Below are 12,650 nucleotides of genomic sequence, written 5' to 3'. Positions count from 1 at the left end.
CCCGTCTAGAAAGGCTGTTCAGAGGATTGAATGTGTTATTTCTAGGAGCGCCTGGGTGGCTCAGTTAAGTCTCCGACTCTTGTTTTTTAAATTTTGAAATGTTTTTATTTATTTTTGAGACAGAGAGAGGCAGAGCATGAGCAGGGGAGGGGCAGAGAGAGAGGGAGACACAGAATCTGAAACTGGCTCCAGGCTCCGAGCTGTCAGCACAGAGCCCGACGCGGGGCTCGAACTCACGAACCGTGAGATCATGACCTGAGCCGAAGTCGGCCGCTTAACCGACTGAGCCACCCAGGCACCCCTAAGTATCCGACTTTTGATTTTGGCTTAGGTCATGATCTGGAGGTTCGTGGGTTTGAGCCCTGCATCAGGTTCTGTGCTGACAGCTCAGAGTCTGCTTGGGATTTTCTCTTCTCTCTGTCCCTCCCCTGCTCATGTGCATGCTCTCTCTCTCTCTCTCTCTCTCTCTCAGAATAAATAAAATTTTTAAAATGTTCTTTTTTTTTTAATGTTTATTTTTGAGAGACAGAGTGTGAGTGGGGGAGAGGCAGAGAGAAAGGGAGACACAGAATCACAAGTGGGCTCCAGGCTCTGAGCTGTCAGCACAGAGCCCGACGCGGGGCTCGAACCCACCCACGGTGAGATCACGACCTGAGCCAAAGGCGGAAGCTTAACTGACTGAATCACCCTGGCGGCCCAAAATGTGTTATTTCTAAAGCAGCTTAGAGCACAGCCTGGAAGATGGGGTGTCTCAAATAAATTAGTGGTTCTCAAACTTGAACACGAATAAGGATCTCCTGGGAAGAGTGCAACTGTAAATAGAGTCTGTAGGGCTCCATTTTCTGGGAGGCTTTGGGTGAGGGGTTCTTGGCTTTTGTGGGCACTGCCTGGTCCCTGCTGTGCCTGTATCTCCCAACCAGGCAGCACGACCCTGCTTCCCCGGCCGCTGGCCCTGGTTGCCTCGTGGCCTGAGTCTTCCCAGATGGCTGTCTCACGTGCCCTGCAAAGTCCTTCCTCTTGACCAATCGATGCTTCAGATTTCAGCTCAGGCAATATCTCTTCCAGGAAAACTTCCTTACCTGACTTTTGGAACGCACCTCCGGGCAGGGGCACAAGCCCTTATTTGCCATTGCCAAATTCAGTTTTTATAAATGTGAAAGCAATCTCAGTGGGGGCAAAAACCTCATTTGAAAATCTGCATTCCAAAAATACACCTGGCCCCAAGAGCTTCGGATTGTGCATCTGTAGCACATTTTGCTCTGATTATTGGCCTTCTCCTTTGCCTTGCCACTAAATGAAAATCCTAAGGGCGAATGTTTGGTACAAATAATGATCAATTAGTATTTCTGGGTTGAATGAACGAATGCATGCATGTTTTTTGTTTTTTTTTTTTGCAGGGAAATGGTCTTTCTTATCCTCTGTGGCATTCTGCACCACTCCATGATATTTGTGGTAGGGTTTGTAAAATTAATTTCACATGGCTCTTTGGTTCTTCCTCCTTGGGACCGGGACTGTAATTGGGTAGGCTGTCCCCAGGTTGGGATGGGTAGGGCCTGGGAAGAATGCGTTTCAAAGAGCTAGACTCTTCCATTCTCCATTTATTTGAATAGGGTTTTGATAAAGAGGGAGCATTTCTGGGGCATTGGCATGTCTTTCATAGAAGAACTTTCCAAGACTGGGGAGGACGAGTCGAAGTGTTCACTCCTGAGATCCTCTTTTCCTTCTTCTCCCCCAAGAGAAAACTCTACCTGTATCATACGAAAAGGAGAGGGGGCGCCTGGGTGGCTCAGTCGGTTGGGCGTCCGACATCGGCTCAGGTCATGATCTCGCAGTTTGTGGGTTCGAGCCCCACGTCGGGCTCTGGGATGAGGGCTCGGAGCCTGGAGCCCGCTTCAGATTCTGTGTCTCCCTCTCTCTCTCTGCCCCTCCCCCACTTGTGCTCTCTCTCTGTCTCTCAAAAAATAAATACAAACATGTAAAAAAAATTTAAAAAAAAAAAGAAAAGGAGAGGATACTCCACCAGACCCGCTCCTCTGGACTTGATAAAGGTCAAGAACTCCAGGGCAGGAAAGTGGGACAGACGCCTCGGCAGCTTCCAGCTGAGTTATTAGACAAGGAGAGGATGAGGAGGCCCAGACAGAGTTATGAGAGTTCTGGCTCCCAGTGTCCACGAGCTAAAGCATGCAGGCCTTTGGGATATACTGTGACAATGTGTTTACGTTCTAAGTAAAGAAAAACGGGAGAATTATTAGATAACTTAAGTCCAAATCTCACCTTGGTCCAAACTGCCTTTGCCCATGTGCAGACGTTGCAAACTCACATGCTTACCTGGGCCAGGCAGGTACTCTAGGTAATGAGTTAAGTGGGCCAGATGGAGTACAAGAAGGAGTGGAGGGGAGTGTGGCCAACTGGATGGTTTCGGCCCCTATTCAGCTCCCATCCATTGACGGCAGGCCTTCGAATTTTTCATGAGAAATTGGGAAACCTGATTTTTGGGCGAAATGTTCCTCTTAAAAAAAATCCTGGGAAGGCCAAGTAAAGTTCATGGGTAGTCAAACCCATCGCCATTTTGCGGTGTTTGTTTCCATACGTTCCGGGTGCCGTATCTCAGGGAAGTCAGGTGATCTTGGGGAAGTCGGTGTGTGAATTCCTAAAATTTTCTGATCGCTCTGAGCTGTGTGGAGGCTGTCATTCTCCTCTGTAGCTCCTCACTCTACTCTCACACCAAAAGGCAGAGTGGGCTCCCCTCCTCCTTTTCCAAACACAAGGGCATTTTACCCGTGCCCTTGGTCAGCACCCAAAAGAGACCGCTGGGAAGCCGGCAGAAGTCACTTGCGAGGCACCTCTGCTTAGCCCCATGTGGCCGGGACGCCTGCAGGCCTCGAAGGAAACGGCCATCTCTCGAGAACCACGCACAGTGTTGCTTATGCCATGAGGCTTCAAGATCGTGTCTGAAAGGATGGGAAGCAGAGCGAAAAGGCCACACGTTCATTCCCTACCGTTTTAGGCAACCGGAGGTCAAGGCGGCATGACTCTCTTAGACCATTTTCGGGTTTCAGTCTTTTGCTGACCGTCTCCTTGTTTCCTCTCCTGTTCTCTTGCCAGAGACCCCACATGCCTTTGTTTTTTGTTTTTGTTTTTGTTTTTTTTAACAATCAACCGGGTCTGTCTTCAAGGTCATGTGGTGGAAGACGCTGGTCAGCCTGGCCAACATTTGATTGTCATTCGGGGGGTGGACAGACGCAGGAAACAGTGAGCGTTCTCTGAACTGAAATCCACAGACAACCTCCAAGCTCGCTGCAACCAGCAGCTTCACCCCACTCCCCAGACCGCTGTCCAGCTCCTGTTATTCCAGATTTCTTGAGCACCCAAGGTGCAGAGAACACGGATAAAACCCTAGGCTACCCGGTTGCTTATGGTGATGTGTAGGAAGGAGACCATTACATCGACAACCACCACAAGAGGCAGAAAGGGGCCAGGAAGGATGGAACTCCATTTGGTGGGGGCGCCAGGAAAGGTTTTGCGGATGAAGCAACATCAGAGATGGACGCTGAGGTCCGGGTAGAGCTGGATGTGTGTGGGAAGGTCACTCCTTGTAGGGAGGACAGTGTGAACGACGGCAAGAGGGGAGGAGTGCCCGGGGTGGGTGGGGAGACGCTCTCTGGGAGTGAACAGAGGGGCAGGAAGGGAATGTGAGTCTGCAGCCTGACACTGGCTTGGAGTGCTTGGCTGAGGAGTTGAGATTGTCATGGGTGAGCACCGGTGGCTGTTGAGGGATTTCTGCAGGGGGACGCGGTGACTAGCGCTGAGCCGTGTGCCAACTGGATTGGGAACTGGGAACAGGGCGAGGAGGAAAAGGGGTGTGCAGTCAGGGGGTTACTGTCCTCACGGGGAGAGAAGTTTCTGAGGCTGGGAAGGTGGAGGTGAGGGTGTCTGCACCCTCCTGAGCCGGTAAGGGTGTTCCTGCTGTCCTCTGCCCCTCCCCCTTCTCCCGAGCCCCCACTCTGGTCAGGTGTTTGCCCCTGACTCCCCCCAGAACCTCTGCTGTTGAGATCACCAGGGACGCCCGGACGGCCGCTTCCAGCGGGCATGCCTCAGTCGCTTCTTGGGGATCTTCCAGCAACACGGATCTTCCTCTACTCACGATGGGGTTACGTTCTGATAAACCCATCGTGAGTGGAGCGTATCATTAAGTCAAAAATGCATTGCTACACCTGACCTATGGAACATCAGAGCTTGGCCCGGCCTCCCTCACCCGTGCTCCGAACGCTGATACGAGCCTGCGGTTTGAGAACCAGGTGTTGACTGTCGCATGCGACGCGCCGACCCCGGCGCTGAGGTTGAAGAACAGGACGGCGTGTGGGGACAGACGGTTGTCAGTGTGGCGGTCATTGACCCTCGTGCTCACTGGCTGACGGGGGGCCAGGTCACTGCCCCCCTGCCCAGTGTCACCGGAGAGGCCACCGCATGTCACTGGCCCGGGGCACGATCGATATTCAAACTTCCAAGTATGGTTTCCACTGAATGCGTGTGCCTTTTTGCACGATCGTAAGGGTAAAAAATCAGTAAGTTGAGCCACAGTGAAGTCGGGACTGTCTGTAACGGACACACACAGTCTCCCCACCTTCATAAATAAGGTCTCTCCCTGTTTCTGGGACCCCACCGGCTCCCGGTTTTCCTCCCACCTCTGGCCACTCCATTCCTGACGGCCTCACCTTCCTGTCCTGGGACCCTCCTTTGCAAAGGCTCGGAAGGGCTTTAAATTCCGTCGACATGCTGACGGCACTTACGTTGGCATCTCCAGCCCGGACCCCTTCCTGAACTTCTGTGTTCAACTTTCCACTTGACCTCTTCTCTGGGTTGTCTAACAGATGTCTCACGTTCGTATATTGCAAGAGGGCCTTGACCTTCCTCCCCCGTCCTGCTTAGAGTCTCTGTGTTTCTGTTCCTCGTCCCCACGTGTGTTTCCCCATGGAGCCACGTGGCTCACCCTCCCACCTCCTTGAGGTCTTCACCTTGACCCACCCCGTCTAGGCTTGGACCCTCCCACGCTGCCTTCATCCTTCCTCCGCTCGCTTTCCTTTCTTGCCTTCAACGTTTAAGGCCACGTGCATTTTATTTGTGTACGTGTTTCCCGTTTGTTTGCCTCCACTAGAATATACGTTTCCGGATGGAAAGGATTTTTGTTTTGTTTTGCTTTGAATTGCGGTATGCTGAGATTTTGGATGTGAGAGTTGAGGGCTCTGGGTCAGGCTGGGGGAGGAGGTAGATTTGGGAATTGCCCACACAGAGGTGATGACTTTAAGCCATGAGAGGAGGAGGAGGAAGACGAGGGGGAGGAGGAGGAGGAGGAGGGGGAGGAGGGGGAGAAGGAGGTGGGTGGGGTGGTGGGGGTAAGAGAAAGAGAACCAAGACCAAATTATTGGGGAACATCATTCAGGGGAGGAGAAAAACCAGCATGAATAGTTAGGGGGAGAATAATCAGGAAGGTGAAATGTCATGGCAATCAAAGAGCATTTAAAGAAAGAAGAAACGGTTGCTAGTGTTGAACACTGTACAACAAGGAAGAGTGAAGACTGGGGAAAGGGGAGAAGCGGCCACCCCGAGACCTGCTGTCCTATTGCCCAAACACCCCGGATGGCCTGAGCACCAGGCAGGAGTACTGTGGGAACTGGTGGAGATTTTGTACATAGCAGAGCGGTGCAGTCAGAGCTTTGCTGGAGGCAGGCTAACAAGAGTACAGGTTGGCTGGCGAGAGGAGAGAAAGAAAGAGGACACATTCTAGAAGGGTAATTCAGCCATCCCAACTCGAGGAGTTCTGGAGTCCAACTTCAGGGTTGGTGGCTTCAGTGTTTAATGCTCGTAGAGCAAGCAAATGACTGGCCCGAGGTCCCTGGGGTCCTTGGGTTGCCCAGACCCTCAGGTTGGGTATGACCATCGCTCTTCCCATGTCACCAGCAATGGGTATTTCCCAATGCCGTGGCCCAGCTTCCACAGCTAATATTTGTCCCTTATTGATCCAGTCGCCAGCCTGTTATTTTTTAACCGGAGTCCAGGGTTCAAAGGCCTGACTTCTGTTTAAACACTCATTACCCTGGGGAGGGCATGTCCCTCTGATAATCTCAACTGATGAATAAGCGAGGATCTTCTAAGTCAATAGAGACAGCAAAGAAGGCAAGAGGGGGTGAGGACAGAGAGGGAGGGGTTGGGGGTTGGGACAGTGGAAAGACCCTACTGGCAGAGGAGCCCTCAGAATTTGTTAAGAGAGCTAAGTAACTAGGACTGGAAGGACCAATCCCAAACCCAAACCCAAACCTTCTGTCACAAGTAATATTAAATATGTTGTAAGAAATCCTTTATCAAATAGAAACTCTAAAAAATATAACAACATCCTGGTGGTAGGGGTAGAGAAATCCTTCTTAGGGGTAGAGAAACCGGCCCTCAGGCTCTGGTCTGTTACGGCCTTTCAAATCTGTCGGACAAAGGGGGGTTTGTCTTGTCCTGGACGGTATCCGGAAAACACGCACTTGCTTTTGCGGGTGGAGAGAGCTCTGTCCTGTGGGCAGGTGGAGGCAGTGTGGCTTCCTTTGAGGGCCTGGGGTGGGGGCTGCTGCTGAGAACAGGCTGGCTTTTCAGGTGCGTGTCCCTTATGAATTTTACGGCCCGAAGCATGGCCCCCGCCCTCAAAAGTCCCCCTCTACTCGGTTTGCCGATGGCTAACGGCCATCGTTTCAATCTTTGTTCCTTTTCGTTTAAGCCAAGCAGCACCTCTGGAATTGCTTAAGGTGAAAATACTTCTGGTAGGGGTCATGCGTTCGGTCTTATCAATCATCTCCATCTTGGTGGAAACGAGCGTGGTGGTTCTTCCCTCCGAGAGCTTTGGCGGAGGGGAGGCAGAGGGGCAGGGGGGCGCAGATCTGGCTGAATGGAGGCCTGCAGCCAGACGTTCTGGGCTCAGATCACCCCTTCGCAAGTCTCTTCACCTCTCAGTCTGTTTCCTCGTGCGCAACTTGGGCCTACTGACACCGGCCTCGTTAGGCTGATGTAGAGATCTATGGTAAGTACCCGTAGTCTTATCCTGAGAGTCAACCGAGGACTCCAAAAGCTTGGCAAATGGCAGCCAGGCCACCATTCCACGGGGAAATTCACTCTGCAAAGGGATGCCGGAGGCCAAGATACACCAGGGCAGCATTTGGCTTCTTGTTCCCAGACTCCTTCACCTTTCCTCTGGGCACCACCAGAGATTTCCCAGCCTCCTTTGCAGTGGGCAAGTGGGGATGTCCCCCCTCCAGACTGGGCCCTCCTGCAGTCCTCCAGCCTCTGCTTGTGGGCTACAGAGGACCGTGCCCCAGGGGATGGTGGACCCATGAGGGGAGGTGCCTGAGTTCCGGGGGACTTTGGGAGCCGAGTGTCCCCTCTAAACTACACAGGGCCATGGGGAATAAGCCTTTATCTTAGTAAGAAGCCGCTGGGGGGTTCCTTGTTACAGCATTAACTTGCCCTGACTGATAAAACTCCTGTCTCCTTCCCTCCTCAGGATGCATTCACGAGGAAGGGGGCCGGGGGGCTGGGGGGGCAATCCAGACCACCCTCTCCATCTTGAGGCACTGATGACCGACTGCAGCCAAACGTGCCTGGATTTCAACCTGTAAGTTCAAGACGATCGCTGCATGTAAACAACAGGCATGAACATCCTGCAAGGTGATTGCATCTGTTTGAAAAGTGGAGATTCTCATGTTATAATATATATGAAACAGGGGATACTATTTGGATATTAAACTGTTGTCTTTTTCATTCATGATGACCTATGGCTTCCCACCCATAGCTTAATGGGTTTTATGGTTCTAAGGCCGTGTAGATGCCTGCTAGAATTTAAAAAGTCACCGTAATAAGTCGCGTGCTTCCATTTCTATGAGATTCAGGAACAGGCGAAAACTAATCTATGGTGGAAAAAATTCAGAACAGCAGTTACTGGGGGATGGGGGGAGCGCACAGGAGTGGAGATTGACCAGGAGGCGACATGAAAGAACTTCCTGGGGCAATGAGAATTTGGGTTACATGGGTGCACGCCTTTGTCTAAACCCAGTGAATGTACACGTAAGATTAATTTCATCGTATGCGAATTTTACCTCTGTTAGAAAGGGGACAGCATATCCAAAATGGAGTCACTTGTGCCAAGACTTAATACCTGATTTAGGTGCAGTCTCATCCCCTCCCCGCACTCCCAGGAACGTGACCTTTAACCAGCTAACCTGGAACTTCCTGGGTCAGCACTAGGGGGTAATTCACGGAGACCCCTTCTGTTCCCCTTAGGAGGGTGACTTATCTGAGACAATGCATTCTTTGCTAATAATGTCCTACCCCCCCCCCCCCCCCTTTAAAACCCTTCCATTTTGTACCGCTCCTTGGAGCTCTCTTTGTTAGATTGGATGCTGCCTGATTCACGAGTCGTTTAGTAAGGCCAATTACCTCTCCAAATTTACTCCGTTGAATTGTCATTTAACGCCTCCAAAGGAAAAAAAATGCAAATGATAAATCTAGTTAATGACAGGCATGCTGAAGGAATTGGGGGGGGGGGGAGACAACGGTCCCTGCAATTTACTTTGCAGGGCTCCAATAATCACCATGAATTAAAGGATCGGTAGAGAGGACTAGGGTAAGGCAAAGAGTGAAATGCAGCGGCAGAGCTATGGGGTGGGGGTACCGTTGTTCACTAGAAAACTCTTTCAACTTTTCTGAATGTTTTCGTAACAAAATGTGGGAGGGGAAAAAAAGCTGCGCTTTGGGACTCAAGGCTGACGGTCCTTAGTACTAAGGAAAATGGCATTGCCACGCTCTGATAAGAGGCAGATTTTTGTTCATTTTGATAAAAATGCATTTATTGTGAGATAGAAAAAGCATCTGATAAGAGGCAGATTTTTGTTCATTTTGATAAAAATGCATTTATTGTGAGATAGAAAAAGCACGAGTGGGAGAGGGGCAGAGAGGGAGAGAGAGAATCCCAAGCAGGCTCCACGCTCAGCAAGGACTCCGATGTGGGGCTCGATCCCATGAACCGTGAGCCCATGACCTGGGCTGTATCGAGAACCAGACGCTCAAAATGACGGAGACATCTAGGCACCCCGGTTTTTGTCCGCTCTTAAAGCTTCTCTAATCCAGAGCTAAATCTAGACGATTCATAGCTTCTACCTTTGGCTTGTATTGTTATTCAGTCTCCCCAAGGCCAAGCAGGACTGAAAATGGTTAATATCTGAATTCTGGGAACTCTGTGTACCACGTCTGTGGCAGGATAATACTTAGAAATTGCCCCAAAGTACACCACCCCTTTAATCAGAGGGATGTGCCTCTCACACAAGGCTCTCTTCAGTGCTTCATCTATTTGATGTGGGAAACAACGGCAAAAGAAGACATTGAATTGCCTTACAGCTTACAGCCCACGGACGGACGTGTTCTTGAGGCTGGCCATGACCTTCCTCTACGAACTCAATTGCCTTGATGTTAATTCTTTGCTAGAGGCAAAAGGCAGTCTTAGCTTAACATTATCCCCACCTCCAGGATCCTGTTAAGTCTTACCATATAAAAATTCCTTGGTCTCTACCCCCCCCCCCCCTTAAGATATAGGTCAGTGATCAACTCCAAGCATATGGCCCCCTGATATACATCATGATGAAGGTTCTACTAGACAGTAGCAGATGACCCAGGCCCTTCAGGGTCCTGAGAACTTTGCTTCCAAAATTCCCGAGACTTACCCTCTCCCTAACCCCCTCCCAACTTGAAGGTATACAAACCCGCCACCCATCACAACCCCAGGGCAGCTCTTTCTGCCCAGGGGTCCCCATGTGCTAATAAAACCACCTTTTTGCACCGAAGAGGTCTCAAGAATTCTTCGACCGTTTGCTCTGAACCCCAAATCTCCACATCACGTCCGTCTTGGTGTGCTGTGTGCCGTGTCCCACACGCCTTCCAAGCGAACTTGTCTGCAAGCCAGCTGCGCCCTTAGGGGGGAAACAGAGGCTCTCCTCAAACACTGAGGCAAAGCAGAAAAGCTTTGGGAGAAAACCGGTGCCCTCCTCTCCTGCCACTCTGGCCCCAAACCCCGGTCTCTGTCACTCTGTACCCTGTTCGAACAGGGAGCAAAGTGCCCAGGCGGCAGAACTGGCGATGGGGGCCTCATCCATGCGTGAAAACCGCAAGTTTGCTGGGCACCTGGCTTGAGAGTGGGGTCAGGTCAGAACAGGCAGCTCACACTTCAAGAAGTCACTTAGGTGGACGCATCTCCCGTGGGGCTCTGCAGAGGGGCGGGCAGGGGTGGGGCTGGCGGAGTTCACCTTTTTTCCTGGTCTGGCCTGAGACAGTGCCACAAAGGGAAGCTTCCTTCTCACGAAGTCCCCACCCGTGGGCGTCCCCCAGGTCGTGACAGGGTCCTGCAATCTACTAACCAAGGAGACTGGGTCTTCAGTAAACTCCCCAGCGAGATGTTTTCCCGTCCAAGTCCCATAAAGACCTGCTGAGGGTCCGCCGCCTGAGTTCTGTGGGAACCTACCACTTCGTGTTCTCTCCGAGGTGAGGGATCTGCAGGTGGTTTTTGCGCGCTTACATCCGGGGACCATTGGCCGTGGCCCCTTCAGAGGCAAACCTCGGGGATGAGAACTCTCGGATCCCCGGCGCTGGGCACCGACGCTCCTACTGGGGGCTTTTGCCGTGACCGAGGGGCTCAGATCGCTCCTGGGCTTTGGCGCAGGTCAAGAGCTTATTAACCGAGCAACCGTGTAACAGATACACAAGAACTTCTTTCTTTATTCCACCCCTTGTCTTTTTCTCTAAGAAAGAACATCCGCAAGTCTGGAGCTGTGCCCCCCACTGGCACCTCCCTCCCTCGCCTGTGTGCATCCGGCCGGAGGAGGCAGGCCTGCCCAGCAAGGTGCCATCTGCTGCTAAACTGAAAAAGGACTAAATTATGTCCTGCTTGGATGTTACCTCCTGGCAGTCCCTGAGGGGACAGGCGAGGGCCATCAAGAGGAGGCTTTTGTTCTAAAAAGGAAACTTTTTTTTTTTTTTAATTTTGAAAGAAAACATTTTTAATGCTGACAAACACTAAAGGTTTAGAAAAAAATACAGTAAAAAGGAAACGTTTTTGAGGAGGCTACCGTTTTCACCGGGAATTGACAGGAAATCTGGAATCTGATAGCATCTTTCTTCTGAGAACCTCTCTGGGCTTCATTACTGAGTCTTAGTAACTCACATTAAATTGAGAGTTGGTTGCTTAAAACCCAGAGGTAAAATATGCCCTGCTAGGGATGGACTCCTATGAATTATGCAAGTGTAAAGTCACTAATTCTCAAATTTAATAACAAGAGGACAGATGGCTCAGAACAGATGCGCATTCCAGCGAGTGTAAGCCTTGTGCTTTGGGCAGACTTTAATGATTTTTTAAAGGTGTGGGGCTTTGAGGGATATTAAGGGAAAGAACATCCTATAAATCTGCAGGCATTTAAAACCCCTGAAACAATTAAGACAATGCGTTCACCAAGAAGCTTCAAATCAGACAACCCGTAATACTCGGTGTAGAAAAACGTTCCAGCTTCCATAATTCTTTATTAAATATTTGACAAGTTGTATCACTTCTTTACAACGACTTCATTTTGTCACATTACTCTTTTGCTGTCAGGAAAACAATCTACAATTTCTCTTCAGATCTCTTAAGAAAAATGAAAAGCAAAAAGGATTTGTACTTAAAACTTTTCCTGTATCAAATTCAACCATATTTTAAAGCGATTCTGATTGTGAAAAGGAGCGTTATGCGTAAGTTGTCTTTAAAAAATTTCCAAGTAGTTTGGTTTTTAGTCACTGTATCAAATAGTACTTGGCTTTGTATTAGGAGGTGGGGTTTATAATAAAAAGTTACGAAACATTGAGAATTCATTTGGAATGCTTGAAACTCTTTTCACCTTAAAAGTCACTGTTGTTTTCATGTTTCATTTGGTAATAAATCCTGAATTAGGGAATGACAGCATATTAGCATCATTTTCCTGGGGTGCTCTCAGGCTCCGAGGGTCAGAAATCTCAGGACACGGCTTGGAGAAAACTGTAGAAGGACTAAGCTCTCACTCCCTTTCGAAACCAGATTGCTCAAGAAAGGTGTAAAAATGCTATACAAATATATACATATATATTTGGACAGCATACGTACGTACGTATGTATATACATATCACATAAGTAGTAGTAAAGGGAAAACAAAGTCACGCGAAGTTAACATGAAGGAAACCGTGACAATCTAGGTGAAATCAGTCTGAGTAAGAGGGCAAGCTGGCTTATACAGGAACACGGATGTTTGCAGACACAGGGTTATGGTCATCAGAAAGGCTTTCAATGCTCTGACACAAGGTTGGGATGCAGTACACAGAGGTCTGTCGCCAATGTCGTTAGATTCCCATCGGAAACGTGAAACCGACAAACAAGACACGCACCTTAAACATGCGTTACTTTGCGCGTAACGCCTTTCACAAAGGACGGATGTCTAGGGAGAAGTTTTACTGGAAAATTTCATACAAACAGAAAGCGATCCTCTCCTGAAATAAAACAGTATACAAGCTCACGTCCTAATGCTACAGCATTGTTTCTGACACACTGAAAGCACGCCGGGGTGGGG

This window comes from Panthera leo, chromosome D3 (genome assembly GCF_018350215.1).
Source record: "Panthera leo isolate Ple1 chromosome D3, P.leo_Ple1_pat1.1, whole genome shotgun sequence".
NCBI lineage: Eukaryota > Metazoa > Chordata > Mammalia > Carnivora > Felidae > Panthera > Panthera leo.
The sequence above is the reverse complement of the archived record's forward strand: the minus strand, read 5'-3'. Positions refer to the sequence as shown.